Genomic DNA, 10,426 nt, shown 5'->3' with positions numbered 1-10,426 from the left:
ACAATCGAGGATGCTTCACATGAGGAGGTGAAGGGGTTGGCCGGCTGTAGCGGGCGCGCCTGTAGCGGCGAAGGGGCTCGTCCCAGCGGTGAGTCTACAGCCTCTCGTGGCCATGGGTTGGCAAGCACCACCGTTCTTGAGGGCGGGGAGGGTTTTTCAGCAGCGGAGAACGCATCAGTGTTCATAATCGAGACTCGGCGTAAGCTTGCAGACTGGCCGAAGCAAGTTGAGATACCCAAAGGAGAGCCAGGGAAGGTTTCTTCGTGAAGGAGAGGCAACGCGGGTGGCGGTTTCTGGCCCACATGTCTGACCGGGGACCCGTCTGCTGTCGGGTCGAGCTACTGTGGTTAGCAGACGCTCATTACCACGTTGCACATGACTCGCAACAGTTTTCACCGAACGGCGAAAGGAACACCTGTGCCTCCTTACGTACCGGGAATGCGTGGGGGGGCTAGTTTCTCCGGAAGTGCAAGTGTGTAGTTCTCACCGTGACCTGTCCCGTACTTGGCTTGCATTTCGAATGGGTGCACATGGTACACCGGTGATTCGGATTTTCGAGCACGCTAAGTTAGGAATTTGGCACAGTTGTGCCCGGGTAGTGACCTGCGGGTGAAGGTGGTACAGCCGATTTGACGCGGGCTGGGTACCAGCTTCAAGCTGCTCTGCAAAAAAATCTCTTTTCCATTTCGCGCTTTTTGTTAGCCGGTCACTGTACCGGATCTTTGGCTACCCTTGTCTCCCGGAGTCGTGTTGGTATAATCCCAGCGTGGACAAGTGAGACCGGAGAAATGATGTTAGCGTTACATCAGAGCCAAGAAGGGAGATTATGTCGAAGCACCATGGCAGCATGGTTTGACAACGGTGATTTCCCCTGCGATATCTATGCTGAAGCGGGTCTCAGGATAATCTACCCTTTGCTAGGTGTCCGCCTTTCAAGCAGTTGTATCGTGGTGGCTAGGAGGACAGATCTGGTCTATGGACTTTTATCGAGCTGCACATTATAGACGCTAACACGTGTTTGGTCGTCTGCCCTAGAGGTTCAACTCTCCGTTGAGACAGGGACGTAGTGATCGGTACTTGTAGAGAAGGTACTGCTGTGTCATGTATGCGAACGATCTCGTTCTGCGGTGCTTCTCGTCAAAGAGCTATGGAAAAAATCTCTCTATTTTTGTCTGGGGAGGCGATCGGACGTAGGATCAGTCCTGAGCACCACCCAGCAACTTGCTCCGATAGCTGGTGGGCAGTCGGCCTTTTACGAAACGGTACAGTGCAAGCAACACCCGCGGCAGCCGCAGTGGCCGGCCCCCAGCTTCTTCGTTGTCTCGCTTTAAGCTGTTCATTTCAATTCGGTTTCTGGAAGGCCTGCTGGAGAACTGTTTGGCGGTCGGTGTTTCTGTAGACAACACCACAAGTAATGGTGTAGGGCCAGAAGTCTAAGCAGGCAGATGGTGAGCAGTGGGAGGTCCTTCCTCCGTGACGCGAAGCTGGAATTAGTACGTCGTCGTGCATCTGGCCCGACGGGACTGGATTAAAGTTCACCGCCCGTTTGTCGCAGTTAGCATCCTACAGCTTCCTCCTCGAAGCACGTCTAGTGAGAAGTTTGCAACGGGCGGACTTGCTACAATCGACGGATTAGAACTGATACTGGTGCTGCTCGAGACAACTGGGGGGGGGCGGCACCTTTCGGCAGCGCAAGGCGGATGGAGCAGCTGGGTCCGACAGACTGCAACTGTTGTACGTGTCACGTTGAATTTAGTTTGGCCATGGTGTAACGCTATAGATGCGGGAAAGCCTGGAGGAAGCACTGCTTTTTTTTTTCGTTGTTTCTATGCCTCCCGTGCGGAGGCCTAAGACGTCTTCGTACTGGGGTCCAACGTAGGAGCAGGCTTGCTTCGCGAGCTCCTGTGTGGCGGCACCCGTGCCTGGCGTTTGTCTAGCCTTTTTGTCCGCTCATGGCCCCAGAAATTCATCTCGTTACTCTCGGAGAGGCCGGATCCAGGTGAACTGCAGAAGCTGTTAGTCGGACTGAAACCACAGTTTTTTCAGTTCGGGGCCGCCTTCAGCGCATGTCTCGTCTTTGCATGGGACCAGCTCGTTGCCGAATTTTCTCTCCAGTACATCAGCCTGGTCTCGCCACTCCTTGCTTTTTTTTTTTCCTGAAACATCCCGCGCGTTGGGCTGGCAAGGAGCATGAGGTTGACGGGCCGCCTGTGTCCTCTCCGGCGATCAGGAGCAGGGGGGCAGAGGGCAATGAAACCCGTCGGAGTTGCTGTGGTCTTTCTTGTCGGGTAGACATCAGCTTAGTCTCAAAGCCGCTGGTAGTTGCTTGTTCCTGGGCCGGGTTGTATGAACTGCCCGGCCCGTGGGTCCATGGACAAGAGGCCGATAAACAGCTGCCAACGGCTGCCTACCCCCTCAGCGCCATTGCCCCCCGGCTGCACGGCGGGACTCTGTTACTTGATCTGCTCGCTGTCCTTTCAGCTCGCGTCTCCCTCCTCCGGTTACGAGTTCGAGGTGATCGAGAGCTCATCTCGTCCGTGGTGCGCCTCCCAGTCTGGTACTCAGCTCTGCGGGGTACCCGGTCTCTTGCACGCTTTTTGTTGGCATCTCCAGCTGTACAGATTTGCTCCGCGCTTCCTCTAGTGTGGGGCTTCCCTTGGCCAAATATCGTACACATCAAGACTGTCGAGGCGAAGGTTGCCCTCCCGGACCCCGAAACCACACCCAAGGTTGTAGTCTTGGCAGCTTTCACCGCAGTCTCGTGACTGGTGACGTGTACTTCGTGTCTGGGAGACAGTGCCTTTGTTTGACCACTATGGTTCCGTTGCGCGGCAGAGTGGCTGCTGGCTCTGCAGCCAGTCCTGAGTGGTAGCTGGCTCGGCTGCAAGCGCAGCCCCCCGCCGTGGCTGCGTGGATCGCGTTCGGCTCAGGGACGATTCTTGTGGTCAGCGGTCCATGTTGTGCCAGTCAGTTTTTCCATGAATGTCGGTCTCGCCATCAGGGGACACCGGTCTCGTCCCAAGTGAACTGACAAGTGTTTGGAAATGTTTTTTCGATAGCGGGCGCGGAGCCAAGCCAGCTTCGAGGGTTCTCGCAGCTCTAGTGGATATGGCTTACTTCTCCCTTCGCACTTCCCTACCGAGAGGTGCTCCAGATTAGCAGAATTCTCACCTTCTTTTCCGCTCTGCGTCGGCTTGCAAGTAGATATGGCGTCCAAAATACCGTCAGCCTCTTCGAGAGTGCTCACCTCTTCCAAGGCGAGGTCCGAGCAGACAGCAACCCCTGCGACACCCCTAGCTCCACTATTTATGCCAGGAGCGACTCCGGATGGTCCACCCGAGGTTGTTCTTCCTCGCCTGACTCCGCATGTTGTGATGCGGTGCTCGCGTGGGCCCTTCGCTGGTCGCTTTCTCTACCTAACAAAGGACACCAGGGGAGAGGTATTTGGGGGCAGTAGAGGCCAAAAGGAAATGACCATGTACGTAGAGCGTGCGGGGCTGAGCCCGGTGCATGCTCGCGTTCTCGAAGAAAAGGGAACGGACAAGAGGAAAGAGGATGCTTTAATCATTGTAGACCTATGCAGTGAATCTGGTGAGTAACCCCGGAGTTCTACTCCTCCCGTCAATCGTGGAGGAATGCCCTTCTTTAGTGAAGCCAAGGGAGACAAACGTCTACTAGGGATCTAAGCGTAGTTGGCGCTGTAACAATCCAGTCATATGTGCAACACATTCGAACACACAGCCTGCCTGGTGCCCGTGAATGCTCGGGCCTAAAGGAAGGGGGAGAGAGCAGACTGTGCACATGGTACTTAGGGTGTTGTCATTTGCCACGTCCCATGCACTTTATATGGCTATGTCGTCTTCGGCTGCACAAGTCGAGCGGTTACGTGTGCCTGGGTAGCTGATTAGTTTTCCATGTAGCAAACACGTACAACATTTACACAGCGCCGTCGCTGGGCAATCAAATGAAGGACGGCGACGGTAGAACGGGTCAGTTGCTTGGTTGATTCTGCTGGTTGGCAGATACTGACGTCCGAGGAAAAAGACAAGTGTCGTCACCTGTCCCATGTAGCCTCCGAAGACGGGTGACACGTGACGCGAAATTTGCTGAAGCTTATCATTGTTGTCTAACTACCCGTCAGGCACATGGCAGCGTCTTCGATGGGATCGTCCCTTGCCCGTCCTGTGCGACCGGAGGTCACCTTTCTCGTGTAGCAGTGACTCATCTGAGGCCGAACCTGGAGAGCTCGAAAGCTCTTTGGGGAAGCTTCCATCTTTTCCTTTCATCAATCCTTCCTCGAGGTCCTCTACTCCGTTGCCACTGGGCTCGAGTGAGGGAGACTCGGGCCTGCGCCGCTCTTATGATACAGGGCAAGAATACTTGAAAAGTTATCCTCGCCAGCGCTTTCTACAGGTCGGAGACAGGCTTCTCCGGCTTGAGCGAGGAGATCCCCTTACTCCACTTGCAGCCTTTGATGAGTTTCTTCTGGCGTTTGAACTCGTGCATTTGAAAGCACGGATTCTAGCCAACTTGCGGCGCAGAGGGTGTACATGTACCGCGCCGGTGCAAGAGCTGTTTTATCGCAGTGACAGGGCGGAGAAGAAACTTTGGGCGGAGGGCGGGCGCGCTGGGGGACGGAGCAAGGGAGGACTGGAGAAAGGCCAGTTACAAGCTGAAGGACTGCTGACACATAGAAATCAGAGTGCGGAAGCTAGAAGAGTGCAAGGCACGTCAGCAGGTGATGCGATGGGGGGAGACAGCTCGAGTTGGTTTTCTTGTTCAGCGAACCCTCGACGTTCTCTCGCTCCCTTTTCTACAAGTCACCGACGCGCGTTCTCTCTTTGTTCTTGTAGCTCCTCAAGATCTGAGCGCATGGCCTCTCTCCCCTGTTCTTTGGCGCGTTCATTCTCTTCTGGCCCTCTGCCTTCTTGCACGCCGTCTCCTTCTGTCCCGCCAGACTTTTCTCTTCCTGTGTCTTCACTTTCTCCCAAGTCAAGTTGTCGTGCTTCTGGTCCACCTATATCCGGTTACCCAGTTCCTCGTGGTACTCTCTCTCCCTTAACTACATGTGGTGGGGAGCCCATGCACTTGCAGCCAGGTAATTTTGTGGCGTCCACGCAGTCCGTATTACGTGGGGAAAAGGCAGGGCATCTCGAGTCCTGTTTTCTGTTTCAGCCTCCCTCTCCCTCCTGTGGATCATCTCCCCGCTCCCAGGCCCGACAAGCCCGCCGTTCACTTTCTTCTTACGATACCTGTTCTACAGACACGGGGCACCGATCCTCCGTGTTACACCCATTATCAGGGTCTGTTTTATCTTCGTCCTCTGTGATTGATCCGTCGCTGTATTCCGGAATTCTGTGCAGAGAGCCAGAGGTGGTGTCTTCCCCTAATTCGTCTTCCCGTTCCTCGCTGGCCTCCGGACCGGCCTGTGGCGCTCACTTGTGCTTGCGGTGCGAGGCGAACCCTTTGGAGTGGATTGTCCGGGCAGGGGGCTCTTCGCTTCTCCTGGCGGAGGAGTCTCCTTCTCCGCCAATTATACCCAAGACTGAAACACGGTTTTCTCCGCCGCATCCAGCGCGTGGCACCAGCAGCAGCCGTAGCAGCATTAGCGCGACAGCCTCGAGTGGTAGAAAAGCCACTCACCAAGTTCATGTCGTGTTATCATCTCCTATTTGCTGCGGCCACCCTGCTTCTTCCGCTTCCACTCTTTTCCCATCTCCATCGTCTGCCTGTAGCAGGTCTCTTACAGTTTCCTCTCCATCCGTGGACTGCGTTCTTGGCTCGTCTCCTTCTTCCTCTCCAGCTAATCTGTCTCCAGAGCAGTTGTCTCGCCCTCTTGGTGCGGAAGACTCACTTAAATGGCGTCTTGCCTGCGCGGAACTTCCGCAGCACTATCTTCCTGTATCAGAGAAAAGCTGCCCTCTGCTTATTTTCGATCATGAGTCTGGCAAACGGCTGGGTGAAGTGAGGTGGGTAGGCGCATATCTGGTTCCGGAAGAATTATCCTGTTCCGAGCAAGACGATTCAGAGCGGCTTGACAACCCCAACAGTGCCTCTCGGACACACATGGAAAAGACAGACCGTGAGACAGCGCGGGTGAAGACAACTGGAACAGTAAGAGAGGGCGGTCCCAGTACGAAAATCGAGACTAGCACGCAGGACATGCGTTCTGGTTCACAGTCCCCAGCCGTAGGAGTTCAAGGACGTTACCCCGAAGAAAATGCTTGCTGTACCACGAGTGAGCGTACGAAGAGCGGTGTTACCGCACCGAGCGGAGCATCATCAGTGAGCCAGTCCGAGACTGACGGGGCATATCCGAGCGCAGGACGTGTCTCGGGAGAGCGTTCTCGAGGGAACCTGAGTTGTTCAGTGGCAGGTTCTACACCGTTGCCGTGCGAAATCAAAGGCGATGCTGCGACGAGGGATGGCGCGGGTGTTTGGGGCTCTCACGAAGAGGCGCCCTTCGGTGTTAAAGTCGTAGCAACGACGAAAGATCTTGGAACGGCCTCCGCCTCGGCACCTTATCCGAGTACTGCAGGCACACCTTCAGTCTTTTTTGAAGCGGAGCCAAACCATGAAACAAAGAACTTTCTTGCTGAGACAGAAGCGCAGGATGCTCAGCGGTGTGCGGACTCCATGCAGGGGATCGATCAGCGCCGTAAGGAAAACGAGGGAGATGTTTTTGCGGAAACATCAGTGCCTTTCAAGGGCGCAGCAGATGGGCCTGCTTTGCCGGGACGCCTGGAGCTGGGGCAACAGCAGTCCCATTCAGACCCCACACTCCCGACATCAGATCAGTCTTGTTCCGAGCAGGATGTGACTGGTGCCCGTCCTGTCTCGTTTCAGACCGAGGGGTCAACTGAGCGAAGCAAGGCGTTGGACGTGGCCGGAGGAGGGTCAGATATTACGGTGGATGGTGAGGAGGCGGGTGTGTCGTCTAGCGCAGTCGCCGGGACCACCTGTGGGGCCAGGAATGAGAGAGTGAGCAAGGAAGATAGGAAAGGCTCCGCGCGGCGCGCTGGAGCAGTGCTAGACGCCTTGGATGCAACAGCAGAGGCGGAAGTACGGGGGAAAAATGCCGTTGTAGAGAAAGAAATCACCGGTATGCAGGACGCTGAGCCGTCGGCCAAACAGACAAGTAGAGAGGTCCATACACACTGCGGGGGCCTCTCCGAAGACACAGGAGTACAATCGCATGCGCTGTTTCGCTCTGCGGAAGACTACGACGGGGAGTTATCTCGTGAGGAGAAGAAAAGATGTGCGGCCGCAGAGGTGGAGAAGGGGCCGCGCGGCAATCTCCTTGTCTGTGTTGAGAGAGAAGTGGAGCAGAGACTGTGCACTGAAACTGAACGGCTTGGGGAGAAAGATCGGGGAGAGAGGGTCACCCGAAACCTTTCGCCTCTGCCGCGCGAGGAAGAGTCGAGACGTGTCGACACTGCGTGGGCGAGTGATGGTAAAGGAGTACTGTCGAACTTGTCTCCTTGCTCATCCGGGGTTTCCCAGCCTCCCAAAGAATCTGCTCAGCTGGTTGGGAGCACTGCGGGAGTGACTGAATTTCCCGCCGCCGAATCTCTTCCCGGTGCTGCAGGAGTCGCGCGCTCTCCTGTTGCGTCCACCTCGCCGTCTCAGCTTGTCGATACCGCGGACAGGCCTCTTGGACCTGGCGCGCCTCCTTTCCCTGAAGGCTCATCCGACGAAACAGAACTGGAACCTGTCCGACCTGACCTCCTGCCTGTGGATATTTCGTTTCAACACGGGTTGAGCACTACGGAGCATCTCAACTCTCCGCGACGAGCCGGTCAGCTGTCGTCTCCGAGATTGGCTGGGTTGCCCAGTCCAGAGGGTCACCTCTCTTCTGGACAATCGCACGGGCAGGGCGGAGCCAGCGTCTCTCCTGAGAATGAAGAAAACGAGGTCACCTCAAGAGCACTCTCTCTTACTCGCCCTCGGACGGTTCCCTCTCCCCTCGCGGGTGCCTGGGTGTTGGGAAAGAAAAGTGACTCCGGGGAAGTGGATGAACTCAGTGGCCAAGGGGACTTCTTGGCTCAAGCTGAATGCCTTGATAAAACCAATACGGAAAAATGTTGGCCAGTCAATGCCCCTGACTCAGCCAGTGCTACCATCAGCAGCAAGAGGGAACAGTATTCTGCAGACGGCTCGACCCCTACCGCCGGTGGTAATACCAGCGGCGGTACGGAGAACATGGGGACAGAGACTAGTACACATGAACTGGAGCGTGACGGCCACCCCCCGCGTATGGTGTCCCCTCAACGTAGTAACATCCACCGTCACAGTGTTTTCTCTGATACATCAGATCCTCATAGTGAATCGTCTACTGTTTCGGCGGGTTCAGGAAAGAGCCTCGAACGGCCTAACAGGGCGCCGAGCGTGGGTAACGCAGGTCTTCCCGGTACAAACGGCAGCGCATGGAGAGTATCGAGAGGAAACCCAACTGCTGTGATTGATGTGGGGGAGCAAAAGCAGCATGGTTCTCAGACAGGGAATAGTGTCACTGGTGTGTCAGGTGTAGACTCTGCTGACAGGATGTCATCGATCCTCACAAACAGCGGATTTCTGGGGTCGCCTGAACATGGTCTTGCACCTGGACGAGAGCCACAAGAGGCGTACAGCACGGCTTCCTTGAAGCAAGAAACAGAGACTGAGACGCAGAATGAAAAAGAAACCCCAGAAGAGGACGCTGCTCGTTCACAGTCGAGACAACCACCAGGAATCGGGGAGGCTGAAAGCAAGGCGGAGGGGACCGAGGCGGCCAGGCGGCGCGATCATCATTTCTCGTTCGGGTCCGTGCTACTACCAGATTCCAAGAAATCTGTCCCTCCTGAATCATGCCGCTACTTCTCACGTTCTGGGGTGGACCGCATTGGCCTGCTGTCAACGCGGCGGTGTCTCGCTCTTGCTGTGGCCGGAGGACGAGCTTTGGAAGCGAATGGAGAGCGATGTACCTCACCCGACTCGGTAGGCTCGTCTGTCTTCCTAGCGGGGCGGCTCCCCGGTTCTTCGGAGGTGGATTCTGTAAAAGGTGACAAGACTGTTGCGGTTCCGGCACCTCACGTAGGTGCTGTCTGTGGATCCGAGAGGGGAAGCGCTGCGGTGTCTTTTTTTGCCTCGGCAACGGACGGCACGGACAAGCCAGACTCCGCTGCAGCCTGCGACAGGGCAACCGTTGCGTCCGTGTCGCCTGAACACGGCGACCAGACGGGGGGCTCCTCCTCAGCCTCCTTGTTCGCCACGATTTCGCGCTATCTAAGTTTAGGCGGGCAAAGGCCAGGGTTCTGGTCTTCCGTCACCCGGTCCAGAGGGTCTGTTGAGGAAGATGAGGTCCCCTCAGAAGTTTCGTCGAACTCCCGTTCCGTCTCCAGTGACGAGTTCTCGGAGCGAGAGGATGGCCAGAGCGCCGGCGTCTTCTTAGATAATAGTACAGCTCCCTCATCAGGCAGCGCCCAAGTAAGTGAATCAATGTCGCCCAAGCTGCGGCCAACTCAGACGGTTACCTGGCTTTCATTCACACCCGGTGCTGCGTTAACCCTGGGCCTTTCTTCTCGTAAGCAGGACCCAAGGCACCGGTTGCCAGTGCCCCACACGGCGAGTGTAGAATCCTCGTTCTCGTCGGACTTTTTGTCCGTTTCTCCCTTGTCCGGGAGGCCGGACCGGAGGACTGAAGAGGAAGAAAGGAGGCCCACCGCACGAATGAGACGCCGAGGAGGAAGTGCCTCAATGGCTATTTCTACTGCGTCTTCTGAGGACGATCTTGGAGAAGAAAGGACGGCGATGATTAGAGGAAGATCGGGCAGTGTAGTTCGACACCCCCATGGAGGAGAAGGAGCGTGGAAAGAACGACGAGGCAACAGTCTGAATAGAAAAGTCATCATGGTTGAGAAGAGATTAGGTGACGGTGTAAGGTGGAAGCCAGGTAGACCGGCAAAGGACTTTGGACGTCCATCAGTAGCCGCGCATCACGACCCCTTGTCAGGCGAGGTGAAAGAATCTTTGTTCGAGTCTGCGCTGACACCGACCGCGTCGACCGCAGGGACAGAAGAGGAGTTTGTACTTGAAGACGGTGATGCGCCGAGCGGCTTCATCACATCAGTCCACGGGGCTCCACTTGACATCAGCAGCAGCGATAGCGAGGTAAGAGTTATTTCAAGCAGCGGCGAAGAAGGGGACGGGAAAGATTTCCGGGATGTCGGACATGAGAAGCTGAGAGGGGACAGCGTGAATCAAGGTGGAAAAAAGGAACAAAGAGGAAGGAGGAAGACGCGAAGTAGGCACGACACTGGGCGGCGGAACGGTCGGCATATGTCTGGAAGCAGAGGCAATGGTGTGTCCAGCCGGATGCCCCTTCAATCGGACAAAAGTGAGGACGAGATCAAAATAGCACATCAGACTCCCTCTTCTTCCTCCTTGT

At 56.0% G+C, this 10,426-nt stretch overlaps 1 protein-coding gene across 1 annotated transcript in view; it reads left to right on the top strand.

Annotated features, from left to right (window-relative positions):
• The first annotated feature begins 1,482 nt into the window (after window positions 1-1,482).
• Window positions 1,483-10,426, top strand: part of CSUI_000627 (protein phosphatase 2c domain-containing protein) — a 16,073-nt gene continuing 7,129 nt past the window's right edge. Inside the window, exon 1 of the mRNA XM_068060860.1 lies at window positions 1,483-3,591. The gene's annotated coding sequence lies outside the window, so the exon portion shown is untranslated. The remainder of the gene's footprint in view (window positions 3,592-10,426) is intronic.

This window comes from Cystoisospora suis, assembly GCF_002600585.1.
Source record: "Cystoisospora suis strain Wien I chromosome Unknown contig_243, whole genome shotgun sequence".
Taxonomy (NCBI): domain Eukaryota; phylum Apicomplexa; class Conoidasida; order Eucoccidiorida; family Sarcocystidae; genus Cystoisospora; species Cystoisospora suis.
The sequence above is the reverse complement of the archived record's forward strand: the minus strand, read 5'-3'. Positions and strand labels throughout refer to the sequence as shown.